We start from the raw sequence: 27240 nt of genomic DNA on the forward strand, positions 1-27240 counted from the left end.
GACTGTCTCCATTCATGTCTATTTACAACAGTGCACTCCGCTCTTCTTTGTTTGCACCACTGAGAAAGGAAAGTTGTCACTTTTCTCTATAGTCTAGGAGACATGCTTTGGAAGGGAGGAGTAAGGATGCCCAGTGATTAGAAAGAACATCCGAAATACTTGAACATATTGGGACAAGAGATATTCCCCTCACAACTCCTACCTGTTTACATCATGGTATTGTATCATTGTTAGTTTAAACTACAATCTAACTACCATTGCTCTAATTAGAAATTCATACTCCAGGGGTAGTCAGCCACCAATTAATCAGAGGCAACTTCTACAAGCCTTCAGCTATTCTTATCGCTGATCAACACCAGAGGTTTTTTGTTTTTTTTTTTTTGTGGTATGCGGGCCTCTCACTGTCGTGGCCTCTCCCATTGCGGAGCGCAGGCTCCAGACGCGCAGGCTCAGCGGCCATGGCTCACGGGCTCAGCCACTCCGCAGCATGTGGGATCCTCCCGGACCGGGGCACGAACCCGCGTCCCCTGCATCGGCAGGCAGACTCCCAACCACTGCGCCACCAGGGAAGCCCAACACCAGAGGTTTTGACAACTGGCTTAACGAGTATTGAAAAGGGTTTTCATTGGTGAAATTAATGGCTTGTTAATTAGCAAAACAGATGCTAGAAATGGGTTACCATTGGTGAAATTAGAATTATTCGGAACAGATGATTTGGGACACTCGCCTAGATACACATGAAAACAGCATAGTAATATAATAAGTCCTGTAGCTGCCACCTAATCTCTAAACATCCTGTGCCCAGCCAGTGGGTCAGAGGACTTTTGGCTTCCCCACAGTTCACTGAATCCTGACACTGCAATAGTGCCACACTTGCCTCAGGCAAACCTTTCCTGCAAAAGGTAAGAAAGGTAAACCTTTCAGGGGACCAAAAAGGAGAGAACTGGAGCTTCATCTACCTGCAGAACAATTTGTACGACTGTGCTTGCTAATAAGCATCTTCATGTGGGGAAGAATTCAGTATAATTCATTATAACCTGGCATCAAGAGTCTGTGTGTGTTGGAGGGGAGAGGTGTCTAAGCATCATGCCCTTCTAACTAGTAGGGGCTACTGATATCTACCCCAAAGCATATCCAAGTTGGCTTCGGCATGCTCACAAAAGGAACCCACCCCCCAAACATACCTGGACACACTGCTTCTAGCCAGACAATTCTATAATCTATATTCTAGCAAACCTACCTTTATGCTAATGGATTGATTTAAAGGACAAAACCAATATTGAGCTAAGAAAACACAAATGAGACTGAGCCCCTGAGGGACAGAACAGATTGTGTAGTTAGACACTCACACTAAGCAATGATTTTATCTGCCATATCGTGACTACTTATTCTACAGCCAAACTGCATTTGAGCAAATTCTAGAATTTTATTTGTTCCATGTGAAAACGGAAAATCAAATTAAATGTTACCAGAACCAAAGTGAGCGAGCCAGTTCTACTCAGGGGGGTGGAGGGTAGGGGATGGGGGGATACATGGGTGCATATTTCATACCAGTGAGGATCTGTTCTGCACTGTTTCTTCTCTATTAAAGATGACTAGAGAAGGAAGAAAGGCCCAAGCTTTTCAGAGTATACTAATGGGTCTTTAGTTTGCAGAGAGAGGCCTGGAGCTGACTTTTGAAGGTGGTAGGTAGAGAAAACCACACAATGAAATAAGAGAACTTTTAAGAGCAGCTGAGCCAGTAAAGAAAAATTGAGAAACAGAAAACCAAGAAAATGGAAGAAAACTAGAGTTCAGGCAATAGTGGGACAGCACATGTGAAACAGTGAAGAGATGATTTACAAACAGAACTAGAAGCCAGAGGTGACCAGAAAACAGCTTCCCTTGAGGGACATCTGGATTTTACCAGCATGATTGTATGGACTTCGAACGGCAAAAACAGTAATTATGATGGGTAATAATTTTCTTTTTTACAGACCCTTTTTCCTAAATCAGAGAAAAGGCTCTGTGATGTTGTGATATAATAAGAAACACTGCTTGGTCTTCATCTCCCGTTCCTGGCACAGACCTCCAAAACCCTTGGGATGTCCTGAGTGATTGCGCTGAGAGGAGTGTATTTTGTTATTCCTAACAAGCTCTTTTCAGCCGTATCTGAATTTCTGCTAATGAGGTGACTCTTAGAGGATGGAACCAACAGGAACCAACAAGGAGATTCGAGGGTTGGGATTTCCAGCTCCAGCCCCCAACCTTCAGGGAGGAAAGAGAGACTGAAGATTGAGTTAATCATCAATGGCCAATGCTTTAATCAGTCATGCCTACAGAATGCACCTACATAAAAGCTCTAAAGGCAGGAGTCTGGAGTGCTGCCAGGTCTGTGGACACATACAGGTACAGGGAGGGTGGTGCATCCAAAGGGGCTGTAGAAGCTCCATGTACCCTCACCCCATACCTTGCCCAACCATCTATTCCATTTGGCTGCTCATGAGCTGTATCCTTAATAATAAGCCAGTAATAATCAGTAAAATACTTTCCGGAGTTCCATGAGCTGCTCTAGCAAACTATCAAACCTGAGGAGAGGGTTACAGCCAGTTAGTCATAACCAAAGTCGGAGACAGTCTCGTGGGACTGGGTCCTTAGCCTGTCTTGAGCTAATTCCGGGCAGTTAGTGTCAAAATTGAGTGAAACTGTAGGATACCCAATTGGTGTCTGATGAAAATTGGAGAACTGCATAGTGCAGGGGGAAAAAAAAGCTATCTGGTGTCAGAAGTCTTGTGAGCACAGAAAGAGTGTTTTCTTTCAGGCTTCTTTAAAACAAACAAACAAAAAATCCTACTTACATAACTACACCCATAGAAGAAAACTGCAACATCAAGGAGCCAAAGAGGGGTTACTAAGGGAGCATATTAGCTTTTCTTAGAGTTCATGGTTCAAATAATGGAGACACCCTCACTTACGGTATGTTGAGTCCAAGCTGCTCTCTGAAGCTCACTGGCAGGTGAGCAGACAAACAGAAGCATTCCTCTAGGAAATCCAGGTAGAAGTGCTCCATGAAGCTGTTCCAGTTTGGCGGCATTTGACTCACAGCCAGGAGCCTGGCCTGTCCGTCTCTGCTCACAGAACCTTACTTCCTGTCATCACCATCCATCCACAGGATCTCCCCATCCTCCACCTTCCTACTCATATGCTCTGTCTTGAGATGGTTTTTACTTACTTTTAGAGGCTTTTCCCCATGTGAGCACTAACTAGCCCCCAAATGATGGCCCCTCATAACCACTACCTAAAGTAATTTTTCAGAGATGAACTTACACAGGTATGAATGTATAGATTAATACAAATATTTTCTACTTTATAGGTTTCACACTCAACCACCTCATATTCCTAAACAGTACTTTCACGAAATTCCTGAACTGAAGGCGAAACCACCACAAAGACTGCAGGTGACACAGCACTGTGGTTAAGAGCACAGGTTCTGGAGCCACATTGCTGTGTGCACATCCTACCCGTCCTACATGCTAGCTGTGTAACGTGGTAAGTTAATTCACCTCTCAGGGTTTCAGCGTTCTCATCTTTGAAACGAGGCTGTTACGGTACCCAAATCATAGACTTGTTGTGAGACTTAGCACATTTTGTAAAACATTTAGCCGTGGGTGTGCTGGACTTGATTCCTTTTATCTCACAAGAGCCTTTGGGCAGCATCTCTTCCCAAGTCTCCCTTCAGTGACATCACACATATGGCCTGGCACTGGTCGTGGTGGGAGTATTTACACCACAGAAACTGGCAGATATGCTACAAATTAGAACCTTTTTTTTTTTTTAATGAGAGCTAATTGTTTAACATTTACCAGTGTACCCATGCATTTAGTGCAAGGGCTAGCACATAGTTAGCTCTCAAGAAATATGAGCTATTCTTAACAGGAAAGTTGAAAAGGGGACTGTCTGGAAAGTTAAAGAATTTCGCCCCAACTTTTTCTCATCTTTGCAATTACACAAAGAAAATTGAGTCAAACTATTCTTTGGTGATAGGGAAACTTCAAGCTAAACATATACCAAACGTCTCCAGCCCCAGCTAGCAACAATCTATATGTTCTTGACCAGAATCACCTTGCCCATTTCAATCTATGACATGGCACTAAGGTCCCTTATAAAAGATATATTGTACATAACATGTGAACACTTTTCCAGTGGCCCTGCCAAACTCAAGGACATGTGGGTTACATACTTCTACTGAAGTCTGTGAGTGAGTTCCTGCTTGGGAATCAGTTCAAGGACAAAACTCATAAGTACTTCATGAACAACACAGATATCTCAAAGATACAATTTTAAAGAAATGACTGATGGACTCCCTCATCACCCCAACAACAACAAAAAAAACACTCAGTGGAATAGAATCCTGTCAGAGTTTCCAGTTTGTTTGTAAAAGAGATGGATGCAGAATTGAAAGAAATCAATCAAAAATGGTTTTCTTTTTCTTTCTCACGTTTACTGATAGAATTTAAAATCAAGATAAGTTTCCTAGAGTATTTACAGTGTAGTCTCTTTGGGCAGTATGGAAATGAAGAAAATGGATTTTTAGTGCTTTATTTTATTTATTTTACTTTTTAATATAAACAGGAAAAACGAATAAATCTACAAAGGCCATAGAAGTACAAATGGACCAGAGATCAAGCAATAAGATCCTGCTTTGGGAAATCCCAAGTATTTCAGAAACACTATCCATAATGTTCTAAAATCTCCTTTTGCCACCCCTCTGTAATTAAGAATTTCATGATGTAACTCAGGCCCATAGCATATAAGAGACCAGTAAATTACCCCTGGATTTCATAAGTCTCAGCCAAGTATTTAGTCATTGTCACACTACAAGCTTAGGATCTTGCCCATAATTCTGGGTGAGATGTTTTTCTAATCAGGTATACACATAAGTGGGAAAGAAGAAAACTAGTTATTATAAATATACCAGCACATTATCCCTGAGCTATAACACTTGAAAGTTTCTGTTGAATCAAAAAGCAAATTCCGTTCACATGCTACAGTCAACCTGGTGACTATTCCTAGTGCACTGCTATAGACAGATGGGATTTGAATGACTTATTGTCTTAATATTTAGTTTAGTGGTGACAGGGGTGGTGTGGTACACACAGCACTCCCAGAGAAAAAAGTAAGACGAGGTTTATGGCATTATCAACCCAGAAGAAAGTAAAGGAAAACATTCTGTTCCAGAGACAAAGATGGTCAGGAAAACATAGGTCCTCAAAAACAGTCATGCAAGGGAATAGCTATCCACTCCCCAAGAAAGAAAAATAGAATACTCACTTTCTTTTCTCTCTCCTCCATCAACAACAGAGAAGCCCTATTAACTGTGGACCATAAGACTTCCTAGCACTGCAGGCTGCAACGCACTCCTCTCCTGCCAGCTTCCTGGCCTGAGGAAAGGGAGGAGGGTAGGGAAGAGGTGTCCTAGGAGAGAAGAGGCCTTTGGGGGCCACCAGTGAAAAATCGATCCCTGCCTAAGAAAAGTAGGTGGAAAAACTACTGAACTCAACTGTTGACACACCTGAACATCACTGCCCCAGGGCTGCCACCCAAAGCCAAATCAAGACTTTCCCAAGTCCAAGTCCTATGGCATACAGGAAAGTTAGAAAAGTTAACTCTGTAGCCTGCCCAGATTCTAACTTCTCTCCACGTAGAGCAGGGTTAGGAGGACAGATGCCTATATTAAAAATGCAAATTACTTTTCTCTCGCCTTCCCTCCACCTTTTCAGAGAGCTCCATGTCCAACTATGCTCTTTCCTGTACCCACCTCTACCAAAGACCCATGTGACCTTGCTCATTTCATGCAGATGCATTTCATCTCAGACTCACACCCATTCTTCAGTACTGCCAAGACTAGAACAAAGTGCTTGGCTTTGGAGTGAAGGGACATGAATCCTGTTTTCACTACTTACTATCTCTTTAACCTTGGATGAATTACCTCCTCTGAGAGATAGTTTCTGCATCTAGAAATGAGAACAAATCCTATTCCCCAGATTTGTTGTGGATTAAATGGGATAACGTATATAAAATGACTGGCACATGACAAGCTAATAACCTCCTGAATGGGATTAAATATTGGATTCAATATACATAATTTAAATAAATATAGAAGAGGACCTCCAGAAGCCTGAGCTCCGGGACCAGATTTAGTGTAAGAGGAGGAGGAATGGGGTAGAAGAAAGGATGACAGAGGATAAAGGAAATACTGTGGCTGTTTTAAATCCAAGATCTTGTCTTTGGATGACAGTATGGTTGAGTCAGTATATAAAGAGAGGATTAAAGTGTACGAAACATCTAGAAAAACTGTTTACAAAGTTAAAGGGAATACTTCTTCTCTACTCCTGATGAAGGAAACTCATTCAGTGTAACACCCATGACCTCTCTGGGGGTAACCTATCTGATTGATAAATTTGAAGGAATAAACTAGACATGCTCAGTTCAGCTCTTCCTTTATACCTCTTGCTTCCTTTGTGTTCCTCCAGGGCAGCCCCAAGTCACGCCCTGACATCCTTCTCCTCCATCCCTGCCCCACCCACAGAGATTCGGCCATGGTTCAGCACAGCCCATGACCAGGTGGGGAAAGTAGGATTAAATATATCCTCCAACTGAGCCTTTATGAGTAACTAAAGATGAGCTCTCATCTATTTTACTCTGTTGTCTTAATTCTTACTTTTCTTAGCACTCAGGCAGGACAAAGGGTTTTATTTAATGGGCTCCCTTCAAGGATCCCAACAAATGTTAATACTATTTATGGATATTGGAAAACTAACAAAGCAAAGAGAACACCCAAAACTGGTCTGGCTATGTCAAAATAATACTAATTAGAATAACTGGCAAAAAACTCCACTATGACTAACTGTCATATGTATAATAACTACTAAAAATACCATTCATGTGGGTCATCTGATTTTTCTTTGACATGTAATGTGTTAAATGTAATAAATGTGTTTCAATCTATTTAGTCTTCCTCTGTTCTTCTAGCACTCAAACATTACAAAACTGAGAAAAAATGGCAACCACTTGAGTGGATACAGTCTAAGCAACCAGGTTAAACCTTAGTCCTTGTCCCCAGCTAGACCCTGCCCTGTGGGCTTTCCTGAACTGACCTGCAGGAAGTCGATTCATTGCTTAAAGTAAGTTTTGTTATGCACCAAGGGATGCACACCTTCCACCGCAGGGAGGTAGTTACTTAGAGAGAAAGCAGTTAAAATGTTTAGTTCATCATCAGTGGAAGAGGGCCTACTTCTTGGAGAGAAAATAGGATTTTTTATTTTATTTTATTTTATTTTTTAGCGATACGCGAGCCTCTCTGCTGTGGCCTCTCCGGTTGCGGAGCACAGGCTCCAGACGCGCAGGCTCAGCGGCCACGGCTCGCGGGCCCAGCCGCTCCGCGGCATGTGGGATCTTCCCGGACCGGGGCACGAACCCGCGTCCCCTGCATCGGCAGGTGGACCCCCAACCACTGCGCTACCAGGGAAGCCCCGAAAATAGGATTTTAATTGACAGATTCGATCCTAGGTTCCTCTCTAGGACCTCCCAACAGAGGTCATGAACTGTGATGTAACTGCATGGTTTCAAACCACTTTCAATTCAGTTCACACCAGGCCCCCATGGAATGCATTTCAGGCTTCCACCTCTTTCTACATCCCACTCTCATCTCCCTGTCCCGCTCCCAGACACCCTATGTTTATGACTTTAGTATGAGAGGTTTAAACTGCGTCTGTCTCTCTTACTGACTGTCCACCTTTCATCCACAGTACTTGAGTCCTTCCCTAAATCGCTCACTGTGAGGTAAGTGAGTGGGTTCTTCATGCTCCTGTACAAGTAGCTTTCTTGACCCAATTATAGTCAGACTGAGACTCTAACTAGGTTTTACCCTTGAAACTAACCAAGGATCCTGAAGCCTGGGGGCTCTATTCTCCTATTGGTGGTAAACTCCTTAAAGTTTGGGGCTGTGTTTTGTTCACTTCTGAATTCCCCAAGGCTTAGAAGAACAGCTCTCCTGAGTAGTTGTGGGATAAATCCTTGCAAATGATAATGAAGTACTTACACTCTAACAGGAAAACTCAAAAGCTTTAGGAAATGCTCCATAAATCAACAAGATGATGAGCAAGAAGAATGACTCTGAGAGACCTGCTTATAATGGTAGAAGAGACTAGGACCCCAACTCAGCCAGATTTCATTACCTAGGAGAAGAATTTCTTCCTTTACACCCTCAGATGTGCTGAGCTGTTTCCATTTTTGCTGGGTTTGGCTGCTCAGAATCCTCCTCTCCCCCATGCAGCTTGAGTACTTTTTCTATCCTATATTTCATCTGGCAGCTTTTTCGGAAAAAGCTGAACACGCACGCACGCGCGCGCGCGCACACACACACACACACACACACACACACACACACACACACAGTGGTTCTTGGTGACCTCTAATTGGTATAAACTGATCAGCACATTGCTCTCCCTTGGCCACTGTGACTGCTTCAGGGGTGTCACAAGAAGGTGAGATTCCACCCCAGCCAATGAGATACGGAGAACTCCTTCTTGGAGGCTTCTAAGAAACATAGTTCTTTGCTCTCTTGTGACTGCTACTGAAAGTTGTACTGTCTACCCCTACAGGACATAAGCAAGGAAGCATAGAGCCGCCAGAAGCTGCTAGCAGCCATCTTGTGGCAAACCACACAAAGCATAATAAAAACAGAGAAGAGGAAGGAAGAGACAAAATGATAGACTCAATGAACCACTGGCTCCAGCCTGACCTGAAGCCCGACCTACCCCTGTGAGTTCTCAGTTACATGTCCTGATAAATGCCTCATTGTTTTAGCCAGTTTGAGACCAGTTTTCTGTTACCTGCACATGGCTAAAGGCAAATTCAATTAATTGATCAAGGCAGCTCTTAGTAAATTGCTATGTCCTCAATGAGTTGAAAAGTTTAAACACATCAAGGTCAAGGGACCCACTAGGGGGACTTTCAATGCAGCAAAAAAAGTGAGAGAATGCAGAAGCCTCAGCACTTCCCAGCCCATGCCCTCACCTCTGGCCATTTCAGCCTCTTTGAATTCCTTCAGGCATTTATCTGCATTCATTACATGCTAATTATGTTCAAGCCAGTGCCTAGGGAATGAACAAAAACACTGTCTCTACCTTCTAGAAGCTCATAAATAACTGTAGAATGTGTGTAGGTAAAGACTTAGAAGTATTAAAAAACTAAAATGAAGTTTTAAAAAGTGGATTTCCCCCTAAATTCCCTTTAAATTTAAGCCATATTTTTTTACAATTTCAACTTGGATTAAAAATAACTTCACAATAAACTACAAATGTATTAACAGTAAGTGCCAGAGCAGTGGAAAAATCTAACAAAATAATATCTGTGAAACCTTTTGTGCAGCACAATATACCATGCACCCATGTACTGTTTCATAAACAATAACGGCCAAGAGTTATTGGACATCTACTGTATGCCATGTGCTAGTAATGCTGAACATTCTGTATACATTATCTCAATCTCTACCACAAATTGTTATTCCCGTTTGGTAGGTGAGAATGCCAAGGCATAGAGAATGAAACTGATTTGCCCCAGACCACACAGTGAGAAAGCAATGGGCTAGGACTTGAACTCAGGCAATCTGACTTCAAATCCTGGATCTCTCACTACTGTGTTATTCTGTTAAAAGATTTCATAACATACAGTGGGCAGAATAATGGTCCCCCAAAGTTCTACTCTCCTGACTATGACTATGTCAGGCTACACAGCAAGGGGGACTCAAGGTTGCTGATGGCATTAAGATTTTTAGTCAGTTGACCTTGAGCTGTGAGGATTATCCTGGATTATCCGGTTGGACCCAAAGTAATCACAGCAAGGACAAAAGCAGAGTCAGACTGATACAGCAATGACAAAAGCAGAAGTCAGACTGATACAACGTGAGAAAGACTCAACCGGCCATTGCTGGCTTTGAAGAGGAAGGAAGGGGCCATGAGCCAAGAAGTGAGGGCAGCTTCTAGAAGCTGGAAAAGGTGAGAAAGCACATTCTCCCCTACAGCCTCCAGATAGGATCGCAAGCCTGTCAGAACCTTGATTTTAGCCCAGTAAGACCCATTTTTGGACTCTGACCTCCAGAACTGAAAACTAATAAATTTGTTTTGTTTAAAGCCACTAAGTTTTTGGCAATTAGTTACAGCAGCAACAGGAAACTAACATACAAAGTATGTATACATTTTCACACAATGTAGGTAAAAAGATAAATAACAACGGTCCCCAAGATAATATTTTTTAAAAGTGATTCAAAATCCAACCCTATGGGAAAAGAAGCACTGGCCTTGGAGATACCGGAGTTTGGTTCATACTGACAAGTAACTAAATGACCTTGGGCAAGTTACCAAGCTCTCTGAGTGAGTTTCCTTCTCTGTAAATCAGGGATTACTCTTCTCATAGGGCTGGAGTAAGGACTAAGAGAGTTTTTAGAAACAAGCTAACACAATGCTGGACACTCACCTGCCCCTTTCTTCTTATAAACCCCCAAAGGAACACTGAGAAAGAAACACAATCATCTTAGGAAAAAGCTGTATTTTATTAATATTAAGGATATCAAACAATTTAAAGATCAGTGTAATTTGCTATATGGAAATGGTGTGAATTCTAAAAAAGAGATCAACATACCCCAAATTTTAAGGCAAGAAGTTTCTCATCCTAGGCGTCATCCTAGAGCTTTGGTCTCTCTCTTCTCTCTGTTTCTGTCTGTCTGTCTGTCTATCCGTCTCACTCTCTCTCCAGGGATCAAGTTAAAGTAAGATAGGAGTCCAACAAAAAGAAAGATGTAAACACATTGATTTATGTCCATTTTGCTGTGCAAATAACTAGCACTGTTTTCGTTACATAGGCTGCTTCTCAAGAGGAATATTTATTTTTAAAACAGCCTTCTCTGAGGCTTCGACTGAGATCTGCATATCAAGGTTTTACCCTTTCCCCCGGTGACCCATTTGTCTGAGGGAGGCATTCAATTAGACTGCCAGAGCAAATTGATTCAGTATTGACCAGGAAAGGCTTCTCACTTGAAAGACATATTACACCAAGGTGGAGGTGTCACTGCCACCAGTCAATACTCAAGTGCAAAGGCCCAGATGATTCAGGAATAGGAAGTGAGGAAAGGTCCTCCCCAGGCATTTGGAGCAGAAAATCCTCCTCTTTCTCTTACAGAAGAGGTAGCGTGGGAGTGAGAAACCCAATAAATTAGGTTTTCGTAAAGGTAGGAAACTGATTCCCAGTCTCTGCTAGCAGTAAATGGGAATAAGGAAAATGGAAATTCAGGAGTGAGGCAAAGGTTACTTTACCTCAAGATCCAAAACTGGGATTTGAGGTTTCAGTGATCTTATCTCTCAAGGTCATTGCTCTTTAGAGAAATACCCCCGGCTCTTCTCAGATACCCTTGCCCCTCCTCCCTCTGCAGATGCAGCCATGAAGCCCAGGTCTGACAAATTTATCAAAACTCTCTCTTTACGACCTTCACACACTGCGTTTATCAACAAAAGATAGACACTCAGTTGTTTCAGACAAGAAATTGGGTCCCTTTACATCCAGACCATCAAAAAGCACTGTATACCCAGTGAGACAGAAATAAATCCTAATCGATGATAAGCATGCTTTATTTAATATAAAACTGGTAGTCAGATTAAAGGGCAGGAAGGACCCAAGTCTGTGGTGTCTGCTGTTGGCTTTTAATCTTTATTATTTCTCAAGTGATGGCTTTGATTTGTTGAAATGTTTTATAGCCTTGAATACCTGACAGAATAAATTAAACCCTTTCTAAGAGCTTTCCCTTGATTATCCCAAGTACCCACTATAGATAAGATTGTCCTTTACATCCCACTTGAAAAATCATAAAATTGGTTCCATTAAAATAATTAGGACCCCCCACCTTCATTTTAAGATTTAGCCTCTACATATTTACAGCACTGCTATTTTATTTACATTTTCACATCCTTGGAACAGGGTGACCATTTTCATTGTGTGGCACACATATTATTAAAGACTTGTAGTTTCCAAATGTCACTGGTGAAAGCTGAAATCCATTATCATTTACTCTCAGAAATCAAGCCCATCATGCTGTGCACTTGCAGAAAAGAATAAAGAGGTTTAAACCAGAATCTGCATAATCCCAGGTAGAGGCAGATGCAGCAGTACTGGGAGAAAAAAAAGGCATCATCTCTGATATGCAGACTCAGGGGAAAAAATGGCATATATTACAAATCAGGCCATGTGAATGCACAGTACCCAAGAATATGCTTAAATAAGTACACACGTTGTGATGAATCTGTTCAAGGCACTGATGATCATTTTCTAAGCTATTTCGTAAAGTTCCTCAGACACACATATATGCACAATTCTGTAGTTAAAATACAGCTGCCATTCCTTCTATTTTCATTTGGAAGCCAATGGCAGATAAAATGAAAAACCCTGTCTTCAACCCTATCCAAAAAGATCCTCCTCAGAGAATACTTCTTTCATTTATTATTTCTTTCCAAATAAATGTCTAATATTATTCGTATGCCTGATTGAAAAAAATATTTCTAGTATTAGGTTAAAGGGGAATAAGGAAATGGGTGAGTACATGCCCAAGGCGGAGAGGAAAATATCCTATATACTCCAGAACCTTGCTCAAACGAAAAGGATAGAAGGGGACATGTTTCTCAAAGAATCCATTTCTTCTAACAATAACTCAATTTTAAATAATGATGTTAGCCACGAAAATAATAACTATGAAGATTATGTAAAAAACATGGAAAAGAGTTTATAAAATGTAAAAGAAAACATGAAATCATGTCTATACTATTACTGCAACCTTGAGAATTTATTTATATAGGTATATTTATACCTATAGAGAAAAGGTCATAAATATATACACAGATATGATGATAGTAATTATTATTATTTTTTTGTGTGTGTGGTACACGAGCCTCTCACTGTTGTGGCCTCTCCCGTTGCGGAGCACAGGCTCCGGACGCGCAGGCTCAGCGGCCATGGCTCACGGGCCCAGCCGCTCCGTGGCATGTGGGATCTTCCCGGACCAGGGCACGAACCCATGTCCCCTGCATCGGCAGGCGGACTCTCAACCACTGCGCCACCAGGGAAGCCCGATAGTAATTATTTTTATGTAGGAGAGCGGTGGCAGTTCAGGATGGATTTTTTTCCTTATTCTCTTTATCTGTCATTTCTAATAGTTTTACAATGAAAATATATTACTTTTTAATTTAAATTTGTTTAAATCTTTAATTTTAAAGATACAAGAGGCTAAAGACTCTAAACCCCATCTCCAACTTTTTTGTAGGGAAAATTATGTTCTCAAAGCATTGAATTCACAAAGCTAGGAGAAAATATTACCATTTGCGGCTTACTATATCTGCTACATATTCATTATGAATTTCTTAAATTGGAGAAGGCCATACCTGCTGGGAGAACTTCGGAAGGATGAGTAAGGAAACCCAAGAAGGAAAGTATCAAGTACAATTGAAGCTAATGAGTTTCCTGGATGTTTACTCACAACATTGATGGTGTTCAGGATAACCTACCCCTAGATATGGCACCTTGGCATAAACTGAAAAAAATTTAAGAAATGTCACATGCAGGAAGGACTTTCTGAACTTCCCCTGAAGTAGGTCACAAAACCCTTATGGGAGAGGGGCCCTCCCTATGCAGGGAGGAAAGGAACATCCTTATTTCCAAGGTGGAAGGATGCTGAAAGGAATCTGAACAGGCCTTGCTCTTTTCCCGAGTACTACCCTTAGCTCCTACTCTGTTATCCTATCGCATTTTTCCACGACTCTCCACTCTTCATCAAACCTAGCGTGAAAACACTCTGGTTTAATCGCTTCTTCAAGTCTTTGTTTCCTTATTAAGGCTCTCGTGTCATGTAAAAGTTATTATTAAATACATTTATATGATTTTTTCTTGTTATAGAGGCCCCAGCGAGAACTTAGAAGAGTAGAAGGAAAAGATTTTTCCTCCCCTATAGCATCATGAAGAAAAACTATATCAGCATATCATGTTAAATCCAAATCACTTCAGAAAAATATTTAAGTAATGGGTAGAAAGGGCTCTTCCCTTCCCTCACCACAGCACCCCTCAGCCTCAGTCTACACTAGCTTAACATTAGCTCCTTTCCTTCCAATAAAGTGTTCACACGCAGGGAGAGGCAGGAGGTAATACTGGAGGCTTTATTAACATGTGAAGAACTGTGAGTGAATGTGCTACTCACAAAATTGAAAAATTAGTAACCATGGATTTAGACTAGGCATCACAAGATGCTGCTCTTATGAAGTTCTATCAGTGTTCATTCCTTTGCACTATTCTCTTGATAACAAAGACGAGAATCTTTCTTCAACAGAGACTGTCAGCTGTGACAAAATCAGGGAAGATTTCTCACTTGGCGAGTGTCTTTTAGAAAATAATCATGGGGAGGCATAGAGGGAGCTATGGCTAAACATCACCCGGACTTGATCTTTTGCTGCAAGCAGGCTGGTGTTGCCATTGGAAGACTGTGTGAAAGATGTGATGGCAAGTGTGTGATCTGTGATTCCTATGTGTGTCCCTGCACCCTGGTGCACCTGTGTGATTAATGTAACTATGGCTCTTACCAGGGACGCTGTGTGATCCGTGGAGGCCCCGGAGTTTCAGATGCCTATTTTTGTAAGGAGGGCACCATCCAGGAGAAAGACAGAGATGGTTGCCCAAAGATTGTCAGTTTGGGGAGCTCTAAGACAGATCTCTTCAAGAACGCAAAAAATAGGGCTTAAAGAAGAGGTGATTGGTGGGCTGCCTCTTCCTCCCCCAATCAAGCCGCTGCAGCTGCCCAAAGAAATACCTACAGAAAGGAAGTGGAGCACAGAGCATCACCTGAATTGCCTATTATTAGTACATTGGCACCTTTCCACCCTTTCCTCTCTTCTCACCCAGGCATGGTAGGAATGGAAAAAAAAGATTCTTCGCAGAGCACTCTGGCAGAAAAATTGATAGATTGGTGCATGGCGTTCCTTAAATTCAAGAAGCAAGACTGTGTTATCCACATCGAGAAGTTCTGTACACCAAAAGCTTCTAAAACAGGAATGATATATCATTTCAGTCTTCTGTTTGAGGAGCTGACTGTGAAGCTAGCTGCAGTGAGAAGCACGTTCTTGCAGCAGCTCTGATGGCAGTTGTCCTTGATGACACATCTGCAGGGTGGCAGTGGGCTCTCAGAACAATAAATGTGGGCATTTCATCGTGTAACACCCACCAGGTGGTGCTGGTTCATGTTATTTTTCTTCTAAAAATTGGAAACCCTTTCTGTTGCTATTGTATTAATAAAGCAGGTGTTTATTTTCTGGTAGTCAGCCCCTTCCCAATTTAATTTTAACTCTAGGAATTTTAGTCACCCAGGAATTTGTGATTCAGAATAAAGGTATTGGGATTCATGCAAAAAAGAAAATAATCATGGTAAGAGAAAGCACTTGTGATGTTTAGGAAAAAAAATGTAGAGTTCTTGTTTAAGTATCTACACATAAATTAACCAGTCACAAAGAATAAGTAACACTGAAAGGAACAATACTGTTATGTAAGCAAGATGCCAAAAAGCAAGAAATCTAATAACCAGACTCTCAACTCTGTGGTTCTACAGCATCAATTGAATATTTAAAAACCTGAACATGTAATGGTAAAAAGAATAGACACTCTAAAAATGAGCTAAGCAAAGCCAGTTCATACTTTCCCATGGCTAATTTGCAGAATGGGAAAAGTGCTTTTGGAGGAAGGTAAAAACACATAGCTTGCTATTTATGTATTTACCAAAATTAAAATGAAGAACAATCAACATACTATACTACATAATACTGATTTTTGCTCTAGAGTTTCAGCAGAGACAGGAAGTCTCACCAAACATTCCATTAGCTCCCCAACGTAAGAAAAAAGCAGCCACATCACTGGGTCACTACTTGAAGGACAGTGTCTCAAACCACAGCAGCCTTTGCATGAGCCACTGTTGTGTATTAAACCAACTAGGATTTGGGGATTGGGTGTTCCCACAGCTTGACCTAGCCTACCCGGACTACAATCGTCAACTCTAACTTTTCTTTGCCTTTATCAACATTAGCTTTTCTTCTACCTTGCCATGAAATTGATAATTCAAAAAGAGTAGGGCTTCCCTGATGGCACAGTGGTTAAGAATCTGCCTGTCAGTGCAGGAGACACGGGTTCGAGCCCTGGTCCAGGAAGATCCCTCACGCTGCGGAGCAACTAAGCCCATGCACCACAATTACTGAGCCTGCGCTCTAGAGCCCACGAGCCACAACTACTGAAGCCCGTGTACCTAGAGCCCGTGCTCTGCAACAAGAGAAGCCACCGCAATGAGAAGCCCACGCACTGCAACTAAGAGTAGCCCATGCTCACCGCAACTAAAGAAAGCCTGTGCACAGCAACGAAGACCCAATGCAGTCAAAAATTAATAAATTTTAAAAACCAGAGTGAATAATGCTAATTTACATACATGCATATATATATATATATATATATATATATATATATATATATATGAGAAGCAGCAAGGGCTATCCTAAATATTTAGAGTTTTAATACGCATTATATCAATTAACATTAATTGGTGTCCCATGGGGAAAAAAGGGGTTTCATAGTCAAGTAATCCTTAAATCCTAGAGATTTAAAATGTAAAGTCAAATATTAAAGGCTCTGAAAAGTCCTATACCAAAGAATAGGTGTAACTGCTCAATCCAGCATTTTTCAAGTAAACTAACAATATTTCAGTGAAAAAGAGCTTGGGAAATGCTAATTCTATTCCCCCCAGTCCCCCAAAAAACTAATTTGCATGCTAATAAAATCTGTATCCAGCTACTATTGAAATTTATTTGCATTCCCTAAGCAAATATCACCTGGTAAATGAAGAGGGTGATAGTCAAGATACTTAACCTCAGTATATCCCAGACTTCTGTCAGTCAGAATGGACTCCATGAAAACCCCCTACTGTGCCAGGCTGTAATTCTTTAATTGCTGGATTGTAGGAAGGTCCAGGATGCAGAAGGCAGAGAGAGGGGTAGGTACTCAGAACTGTGGCTATACACCAACTGGTATAATTGATATTTTACATCCAATACTAACTAAATATCAATTATGCCTAAAAGTAAGTGATAGATAACATATTTACTTTAAGATTATGATTTGAACATTTCTTCATCTTCACTTGCCTAAAAGGCCTAAGTCTTGCTTAATAATTTATTTCTGAAGACCTTTTATTTTTCAGTGGGTAGTCAACAAATTTAACAGGTATAGAAGTCCAGAAAATGTTTAATAGGCATCTATCATATGACAGGCACTGTGGTAGATGTTTTCATAAAATTAAACAAGAAAACATGTTTTTCTGTAACCCTGGGCATGTTAAGACATTTAATTGATGCATACTTGCAGATTGAAATATTGAGAGTGCAATAGTTTAACTGGATATTTGACAAATGTAGTTCAAAAAACGTTTTAAGTCTGTTTCATTGTATTGAAACTAAAGACACAGCATGGACGTACCTAGTATACACTTCTTTGTATGGAAAACTATTTGGCTTGTTGAAAGAGTATCTGAATGTAAGTTTTATTTTACAGGTAAAAGATTCTCCTCAACGCCTGGAATCAACTTATTGAACTCTGTTTTCAATAAGAAGCACTTTTTAAAATTTGGAAATGTTCTGGAACATTATAACATGTTGAGAATCGAGTGAATCAGGAGTTAATTCAACTAATCTTCTACATCTCCTTAACAGCCAAAAATTCATATCTATCTACCAACAAGATATTTTAAGCCCTGTTTTGGATCTAAACATCCAAGGAAATGAAACATTCATATGATGTTTCAGGACCCTATTTTAAACAGGGTCCTTTGGATGGTTGAGCTGATCAATAATGACCTAAAATATTTCTTAAAAATCTCAGCCACTATCAAATTTAATTTATGTAAACAAAGAACATGATAAGATTGATCCAAGAATCATTCTTGGCTTTGAGAAAATGCTGCCATCAGTGTTTTCTTCTATATCCTTTAAAATGAAGGCAGGGATTTGAGGCAGTATTCCAGAGAAAAATGAGTCCTGGATTTTACCAAATAGGAACTCACTATATTCCTCCATGTTTACTCTTGATTCTTCTTTACTTTACTCCTTAAATTATACTCAAATGCCCTTGACAAACAAGGGAAATATCCAATCTTAATGGCTGAATAGTTCCATCATCATTTATTAATTATAAGTTTGTTGGGTGCTTTACTCCACTTGGGTTGGCCTTAGGTATCCCAGTTTGTGACTCCTTGGTCCAAAATACAAGGCCAGACTCTGCCATCATAAAAGATGATGAAAAAGTTCCTAAACAGTTCTTGTGGGATAAGCTGCTCAGATCTGTCGTTTTGCCAGTGTTTGTAATCTTTTCTGTTTAAATTACAACTCAGAGTTCAGGAAGTGCTTTCAGATTAAACAGAATGAGATTTAAAATTCTAACTCGGGGGCATACCCCTGACATAATTAGCAGTTAGAATCAATATGGACCCCTATTGTTAGCTGATTACTGAGATAATCCTCAGCTCTAATGCAATATGCTGGGTGAGGCAGTGAAATTTATGTAATTTATACTCTGTTGTGAATTATTTGCCTTCAATTAGATTTATTTAATATGGTACCTCTTTACATCCTTTACAAAGTGTCAAGGAAATACAGTGTGTCTATTTATATAATAAATCAATCATTCCATCACCACTTATTAATTCTATGTTTGTTGGGAGGAACTGGGATGTTAAGGTAAATTGAATTTCTTATTGACTGAGAGGAAACCAAAAGATAACTAGCTAATATCTTGAAACCTTTCTAAAATGTACATTTACTTCCAGTTAAACATGATGCATTGAACACTTTCTGATACTCCATTTTTAGGAAAGACAAAGAAAAGTTAGGAGAAGACAGAAACAAAATATTGGAGGATGGAGAGCAGATTGACAAGTGATCCTGACTTAGCAGACCTGAGAAAATTTAATCCTAAAGCAGCACCGAAAGAAACCAAAAGCCAACCAATTATTTCCTCAGAATGATTAAAAGACTCAGAAGACTAGTAATATACCTCCAAAAGAGTAGGAAATTGAGCAGGGTTAAAAACAGGAAGATTGATTGGGAGGCTGCACAAGTCTGCTCTAGATATCCTCCCCAAACTACAGAGGACTCTAGATTCACTCTCTGGAGATGGAGAATGGAAGAGATTATGGGCTAGAGGACACAAGGGACACAGAGAATAAGGGATATCACACTAAAGATAGGATGATCATATAAAAGCCACATACTGAAAGGTAAGATTCCCAGTTTCTTACCCACCCTTGCATCCAGGACTCACATAGCTAGGCTTTTATTTCTTTCCCAACAGGCAGGAGTTTGGGAAATTTCTCTCTGGAAAAACTTGCCAGCTCCAGAGAATGGAGCCACAGGCATTGATGGGGGAATTACAGGAAGAGGCAGAGGCGATTGAAATGGCCTAGCCTAATCTTCCTACACTGAAGCATTTCAGCTGACAAATCACACACAGAACTTCCAATAAGAACTTTAGTGCCCGCTTCTTAAATATGAAAATCAGAAAAAAAAAATTTTTCAAATAAACCTGTTTGTATTTTTTTAAATGCAGAGAAAAGAAAAAAGAAATTTTTTAAAGCCCATCACTAATGTTCTCTGATTGATAAGAGAAGATACTGAACTGAAAGAAATAAGGGAAAGAGTCTATATGAAAGAAGCATTGTCAAAGAGAAAAAATAGCACTGGATAGTTAAACAGGCGAGGAAGACTTTATTCGGGATTATTGCAACAAGGATCAAGACTATTTGCAGCAGGGAAGAGAGATTGAACTCAACTCCAAATACAATAGGGACAGCTGGGGATTTAGAGCCCATAGGCAGGATGAGGGAGTCGGCAGATGGGAAATCACCAAGAAGAAATTTGTTAGGTATCAAAGGTCGGGGGGATGAGGAATTTGATTGGATACCAAGGGCGGAGGGAGTCTCATTAAACTAGCTTAGCAGGATTCTTGCTAAAACTGGGCTGGCAGGCCATGGAGAGGCATAGTCAAGAAGGGGGCTCAGTGAAGCCTTGTCATCATCCAGAAATTAAAAATTAGTTCTTGGGAATTAAAAATATGATAGCAAATGCAAAGATTTTAATATGAGAATTGGGAGATAATAAGAAAAACAAAAAATACTATAGAAAATGGAAAAGATAAGCAAAATAATCAGATAGGTACTCCTGCTCCTCGCCTAGCCTCCATAACCAGCACAGCGATGGGCTGACAGGTTCCCAGGGACACAAAGGAACAGGGCCTTTATGGAGGTATCATCTCTCAGAGGGCTGGCCCGCCACTCACTGAAGGTCATCTACATTCTGGGCAGTCAAGATGTGGCTTAGAATGGGTCCAAGAGCGTGTCACACATTCCCAGTTCTCTCTCTGTGTGTATAATGAGCTCCTGTACCAACCCCATAATTACAATATCAAAAAGTCCCGACGGCACCCACCAAGGCTCCTAAGGAATGAATTAAATTTTCAAACATTCAGACATGACAATTACAGCCTTTGCGTGCTTCAAGGTTTGCAGGGTAAATGACCCCAGTTAAAGTATTGATTTATTATTTGAAATCTCCCTCCCCTCATTTCTTTTAACCTTGTGTATCAGCTTTCTATTGTGGCTGTAACAAATTACCAGCAACTTAGTGGCTTAAAATAATATAAATTTATTGTCTTACATATCTGTAGGTTAGAAGTCCAACACAGTCTCACTGGGCTAAATCAAGGTGTCAGCAGGGCTGTGTTCCTTCCCAGAAGCTTTAGGAGAGAGCACATTTCCTTGTCTTTTCCAGCTTCTAGAGGGAGTTCATCCCTCGGCTCATGGCCCCTTTCCATCTACAAAGCCGACAGATCTAGTCCTTCTCAGATCACAGTGTGCCAACTTTTACTTCCCTCTTCCACTGTTAAGGACCCTTGTGATTACAGTGAAGCCACCTAGATATTCCAGGATGATCTCAACATCTCAAGGTCATCTGATTAGCAACTTTAATTTCATCTACAACCACAATTCCTCTTTGCCATGTAACCTAACACATTCACAGTTTCCAAAGATTAGGACATAGACACTTTTGGTGGGCCATATTATACCTGCCACATCCTTATTAAAATTAATTCAAAAAATCTCCCTTTTAAGAAATGTCATTCTGGAAACATGTAGCAGTAATAGTTATTTCAAACATTGCTTATTAAGCTGAAGTATTAGCAAGTGGTATTAGATCTATGTATTAGGCCAACAATTAACTCGAACTGCTACTGGTAAGCCATGTCTATACAAGGAAAGTATAAGAAATAACCATGCATAGGAACTATGTGCAACAGTCAAAAATATCAATTAATCCACCTAAAAGAATTCAGCCCTATTTAGAGAAAATAAAAGAAAACATAAATGCTACATGGATAGTATGAACACAGTATTGTTCAATTACTGACTCTCAAAGCACTTTACCAATTTGAACTCAGTGAGCCTTCTAGGCTGGCAAAATAGTTCAATCCCTGCAGGTTGGGCCTCGCTCAAAATTTAATTCCTACTTACTGAATTGATGTTAGAGTTCTATTAAATCTGACTCTTTAGAGTATTAGAATCATCTGAGATGCTTGTTAAAAATGCAGAATCCCAGGGACTTCCCTGGTGGTCCAGTGGGTAAGACTTGGCACTCCCAATGCAGGGGCCCCGGGTTCGATCCCTGGTCGGGGAACTAGATCCCACATGCATGCCACAACTAAGAGTCCACATGCCGCAACGAAGATCCCACGAGCCGCAACTAAGACCTGGTGCAGACAAAATACATAAATAAATAAATCTTTAAAAATAATGCAGAATCCCAAATGCCACGACCACAGATTATGATTCAGTAGGTCTAATGGGGGCCTAAGGAATCTATATTTTTAATACATATAACAGGATGTTAAAAATGGCAGCATCTCCAGGACATGGAAGCAACCTAAGTGTCCATCAACAGATGAATGGATAAAGAAGATGTGGCACATATATACAATGGAATATTACTCAGCCATAAAAAGAAATGAAACTGAGTTATTTATAATGAGGTGGATGGACCTGGAGTCTGTCATACAGAGTGAAGTAAGTCAGAAGGAGAAAAACAAATACCGTATGCTAACACATATATATGGACTCTAAGGGAAAAAAATGTCATGAAGAGATTAGTGGTAGGACGGGAATAAAACACAGACTTACTCGAGCATGGACTTGAGGATATGGGGAGGGGGAGGGGTGGGCTGTGACGAAGTGGGGGAGTGGCAGGGACATATATACACTATCAAATGTAAATTAGATAGCTGGTGGGAAGCTGCTGCATAGCACAGGGAGATCACCTCTGTGCTTTGTGACCGCCTGGGGGGGTGGGATAGGGAGGGTGGGAGAGAGGGTGATGCAAGAGGGAGGAGATGTGGGAGCATGTGTGTATGTATAACTGATTTAGTTTGTTGTAGAGGGAAAACTAACACACTATTGTAAAACAATTATATTCCAATAAAGATGTTAAAAAAAAAAAAAAATGGCAGCATCTCTACGTCAGTTTCAACTAAGGTGTCATATCAAATAGGATCCCAGCAGGAAGCAGACAGCACACTGAAGCTCGGTAACATGAAGAAAGTTCAATAAAGGGAATATTCACAAAAGATGTGGGCAGATTATAGGGAAACCACAAAGGATGATGCAGTGCCCCTGGTCTAGTAACACCATAGTAACTGCCAACATCCCTAGACCCAAAAACACAAGGGAAGAGAGTTGTTACCAAAATCACCGGAGAGGAGAGGGCTGCTTGACAAAAAAGCCTTGGTTGAGGGATGCTGGCAACCCAAGAGAACCCAGTAGGAAGGGAGCCAGGGAATTACAAACCCAACCTCACTCTCCTCCCTTCTTCCTGGCTTCTCCCCAGACTCCCTGTTGACCAAACTCCACATAAAGCCAGAAGACAAGGGAGTCCACTGGTGAAGTCCAAATAGGTCAGTGTCTTGGGCCACACAAGAGGTTAGATAGGGATGGAGAGCAGGTCTGGAGGGACAAAATGAAGATATTCTGCATAAGCACCAATACAATAGATACCAAGCAAGTGAAAAACACACCTACTCACCCACCCTTTCTATGCACAGAATTTACAAAAGAAAAATTTCAAACCAGTTCCATCACACTGAATGCTTCATCTGTATAAGGAAGTAAAATAGAGTCAGAGTATGAAAAGAGAGAGGGGGCTCTCATGAGATCACTCCCAGAACTTGCAATGTATTCCTGGTCATTGAAAGACAGATGGCTCCACTTACCTCTGAAAAAGTCAAAGAGCCCTGAAGCCACAGAATCTAGTCGGCTGGGGGCTACGATCTGTCTGTACTCTCAGAACTTATAGGCACAAGAGATGCATGTGTGTTTCCTTTAGAACAGGTGGGCCACACGGGAGAGAGAGCAGGCCTTTCACCGTTTTAGGTACTGCCCAAGAAGACCTCCTAAAGCAAGATTCAATGTAAAGTGGACCTCTGAATACAACCACGATAGTGGGAGAAAAAACTTAGGCTGCACTTAGATTACATCATGCTTAGTGAATTGGTCCTACAATATAGTGTCTCTGATTCACATTGTCTGGAAAAAGTTTTCATAAAACACTCCTCTGGCCAATTTTAATCTGCCTGGGTATTATAAAATGGACAGGAAATAAGATGATTCACCATGGTGTTCTTTTTCTTGGCATTAAGATTTGAATGGAGCGGTTAAAAACATAAGTTCTAGATGCAGATTGATTGTAATAAAACCACATCTCTGCCATTTAGTACCTGGGTGATCTTGGTCAGGTTACCTAGCTTCTTTAAGCACTAACATCACCACCTGCATGTAAAATGACTACAATAATAAACATACCTCCAAGTATGGGAAGGATAAGACAAGATAATCCAGGTTCCTAAACAGAATGCCTAGTACATAGTAATACATAGCAGCTATTTTTATCATCCAAAAAGCATATATAGAGTTATTATTATATATTATACTTAAATGTTGGCATGCAAAATAACTATAATATATACTAGAATAACCAAATTCTAGTATAAAACCCAATTCATCTAAACTCATCCAACTTTTGTTTTCATTGAACATTTGTTTTACCCTCAAACACTCTAAACAATAAATACAGACTTTTGATACATGAGGCTTACTTACTGGTTTTCCTACAAGGAAAGGTAATAGGTTACTTGGTTAATAATCATATATTAAGAGCTCAGTTTGGACTAAAAGCTATATTAAATGCAGTGAGAAGCATTATTATTCAAATCAAAAATATATGTGCTGAAGGGATGTTGCCCCAATGGTACTTCAGAGGGAATAAATAGCATTTAATAGAAGACTTCCTGTAGGAATTGAGTTTTGAACTAGGTAAGAATGGAGAGATTAAGTCTTATTAACAAAGCTGATGTTAGGAGGATTTTCAGGCAGCAGACAATAGCTTGGCAAGGGTGGTGAACTGGGAATTAAACAGTCGTGAACTGGGTACCGCACACAGCAAGACTCAAGAGAGGAGCACATGGGCTGTACTGGGAGCAAAGCAGTGAAATCAGATAAAGAGAAAACCTCTCCTTGCTATAAATCATCCAAGTACCTCGAAGTTCACTGGTGCACAAAAATGTGTGTGGTCAGTAATAATTTCTATGGCTTCCAAAATGAGAGCTTTCTGAATCCCTCTGAAAATTAAGTGAAAATTGTCATTGTAAGGGAGAGTATAGGTCATTAATGATTACTACTGATAAAAGTTCAGCTATTTCTGTGGCAGAACATAGAACACAAGGAAGACGTTTGGGAATTAATTATATCTTCTGGACTTTTAAGAATTTCTCAGATTCCTATTTTCTTCTCCTGTGAATCAGGTAAAATTGCTAATACACTTGCCTTCCATGGTGAGGTCTAACAATACACTCATAATAATGATGCTACAGAAAATGCCCTTAGAGTGTGATAGATTTCAGGAGATAATTAATTCTGCTCCCTTCCTTTCTCACTCACCCCATGCCACTACCATCACTACTTCTAATCAATTTTAAACTTGAACAAAAATCTATAAGGTTTCAAATGACCAGATGACATGTTTATTTCTACAGTGATTAATTTCCTCAAAAAAAAAAAGGAAAAATTCCAAAAGTAATTGGATTGGTTTAATTGACACTCTCTAGATTTGAAGCCAATGAAAACCCTAAAAAGCTTTTTACCTCCTACATTTCCAGCCTGAATGATTTTTAAGACCAAGAAAAACAAGAGGTCAGCAAGAGAAAAGAAAGCAACCCCAGCTCAACAAGAAGACTTAAAAAAAAGTGCTCAAAGTGGTAAAAATCCCTTTACAATTCTGGTGATAGGGAATAAAAGCAACACCTGAGTTTTAAGCTAATGGTGCTGTATCAGAAATTTTTGAGTAATTCTCATGTTTATAGGGCAGGAGAGCAGAAATTGACTCTTGGCATATCTAAAATGCACAAAAATGATATATACACTGTCATCCTGTTTGCAAATTAAATAATAAGGAAGTAATGTATTCCTAAGCCACAGAAAGACACATCCAGAAAAATTAAATGGTTGCATTAAAATAATCCCACTAGCCAGCCACCTCCAGCTAGGCTAGTTTCTTTTATCACAGTCTAGTTTCCATTTCATTAACCTTTGGGTCAGAGCTTCCAGAAAACTGTTGGCTACGTCTCAAACGGAGAGATAAATGTGAAAAACATTCTGATCAGGGAGGGATTCTGGGAATAAGACAGCAGCCACAATATAGTTTTTAAATCTCTCCAAATCCCCCCATAAAAACAGACAGAGCAACTAGGATACCAAACCCAAAAACTTATGAACAATATTTACATCAAATAGTGACAATTAAGTGATAAGATTTCCCCAGGAACCTGAATATATGAGCAGATTGGGATAAACCACCAGCAGCCACAAGATCTGTGTGGTATTCCCTGCCATGCAGGAGGAAAGAGAAAGAAGCAAAGAGTATCTGATGGATCTGAGAACAGGAAAACCCAAAAATGGCCAACAAGTGCTCACTGGAAAACACAGTGGGCCGATGTGAATGCAGTGGCTGAAACTCAGATGAACTCAGTACATTTCCATTTGTAGTGCGATAGGTTCTCAATAACGGGAGAACTGAGGGGCTGGGGGTTCCTACAAAGCCTCAAAACTAATCAGACACAGCTCCCTTCCAGAACGAAACCCACAAAAGATGAACTGCAGGGAGGAGATGCCAACTTCAGCAGGACAGGGATAACAGAGATGAAAAAAGAAAAGATCAGATAAAAAGTTGAGGTGGGAAACAGACATAAATACAGTTAATTCAGGTAAGGTCATCTGGTCAATCCATGACCACTGAGATGAACCCAGTCATCCAAATCTAGTACTTTTTCATTTTTTATCCAGATGTTTGTTATCATGTGGGCAAAGACTAAGAATACTAAGTAAAATGAAGCTTAAGAAATGAATAGAAGAATATTACACTTGAATACAGTTTTTTTCAGCTGTAAGGGTCTATGAGAAAAACAAATGGATAGTTTTATGTCAGAAAGCTAAATATCACAAAATATTTTAAGGCAACTGCCATTCCACCTTCATGGTATAACATATAATGGCAACCAACACTTATGGAGGATTCAATCTGTTCTAGGCTCTGTTCCAAGTACTTTACGGGAATGACCTCACTTAATCCTGATAACAACCTTCATTATTCCCATTTTAAAGATGAGGAAACTGAAACTAACATAAGTGACTAGTCTAAGGAAACACAGCTAATAAATGACAAAGCCAGTTTAAATACAGATCTGCTTGATTCCAAAACCCATTTATTTAACATTTGTTTATTATTTACAATAAAAACTCATATTGTAAAATAACTTGATGTTGAAAAATTAAACCCTGGTATTAACAAATAACATATTCCCAAATGGCTAAAATTTACATTTCACTGTATCTCTTACGTTTCCATTGAAAAGACATGGATAAGCAAAAAGAATTCCTTGAAGTAAACATGTACACTGGTTCCTTTTTTTTTTTGTGGCATGTGGGATCTTAGTTCCCCGACCCGGGATCTGGCCCATGCGCCCTGCAATGGAAGCGCAGAGTCTTAACCA

The 27240-nt window shown here is 40.2% G+C and overlaps 1 protein-coding gene and 1 pseudogene across 4 annotated transcripts in view; one reads left to right on the forward strand and one right to left on the reverse strand.

Moving 5' to 3' along the window:
• The window catches only part of RASGEF1B (RasGEF domain family member 1B), a 570403-nt gene that overhangs the window by 516139 nt on the left and 27024 nt on the right, over window positions 1-27240 (reverse strand). The gene's annotated exons all lie outside the window — the stretch shown is intronic.
• LOC131758924 (PHD finger-like domain-containing protein 5A pseudogene) lies at window positions 14478-14821 on the forward strand (annotated as a pseudogene).

Source organism: Kogia breviceps, chromosome 6 (genome assembly GCF_026419965.1).
Source record: "Kogia breviceps isolate mKogBre1 chromosome 6, mKogBre1 haplotype 1, whole genome shotgun sequence".
NCBI classification, from domain to species: Eukaryota; Metazoa; Chordata; class Mammalia; order Artiodactyla; family Physeteridae; genus Kogia; species Kogia breviceps.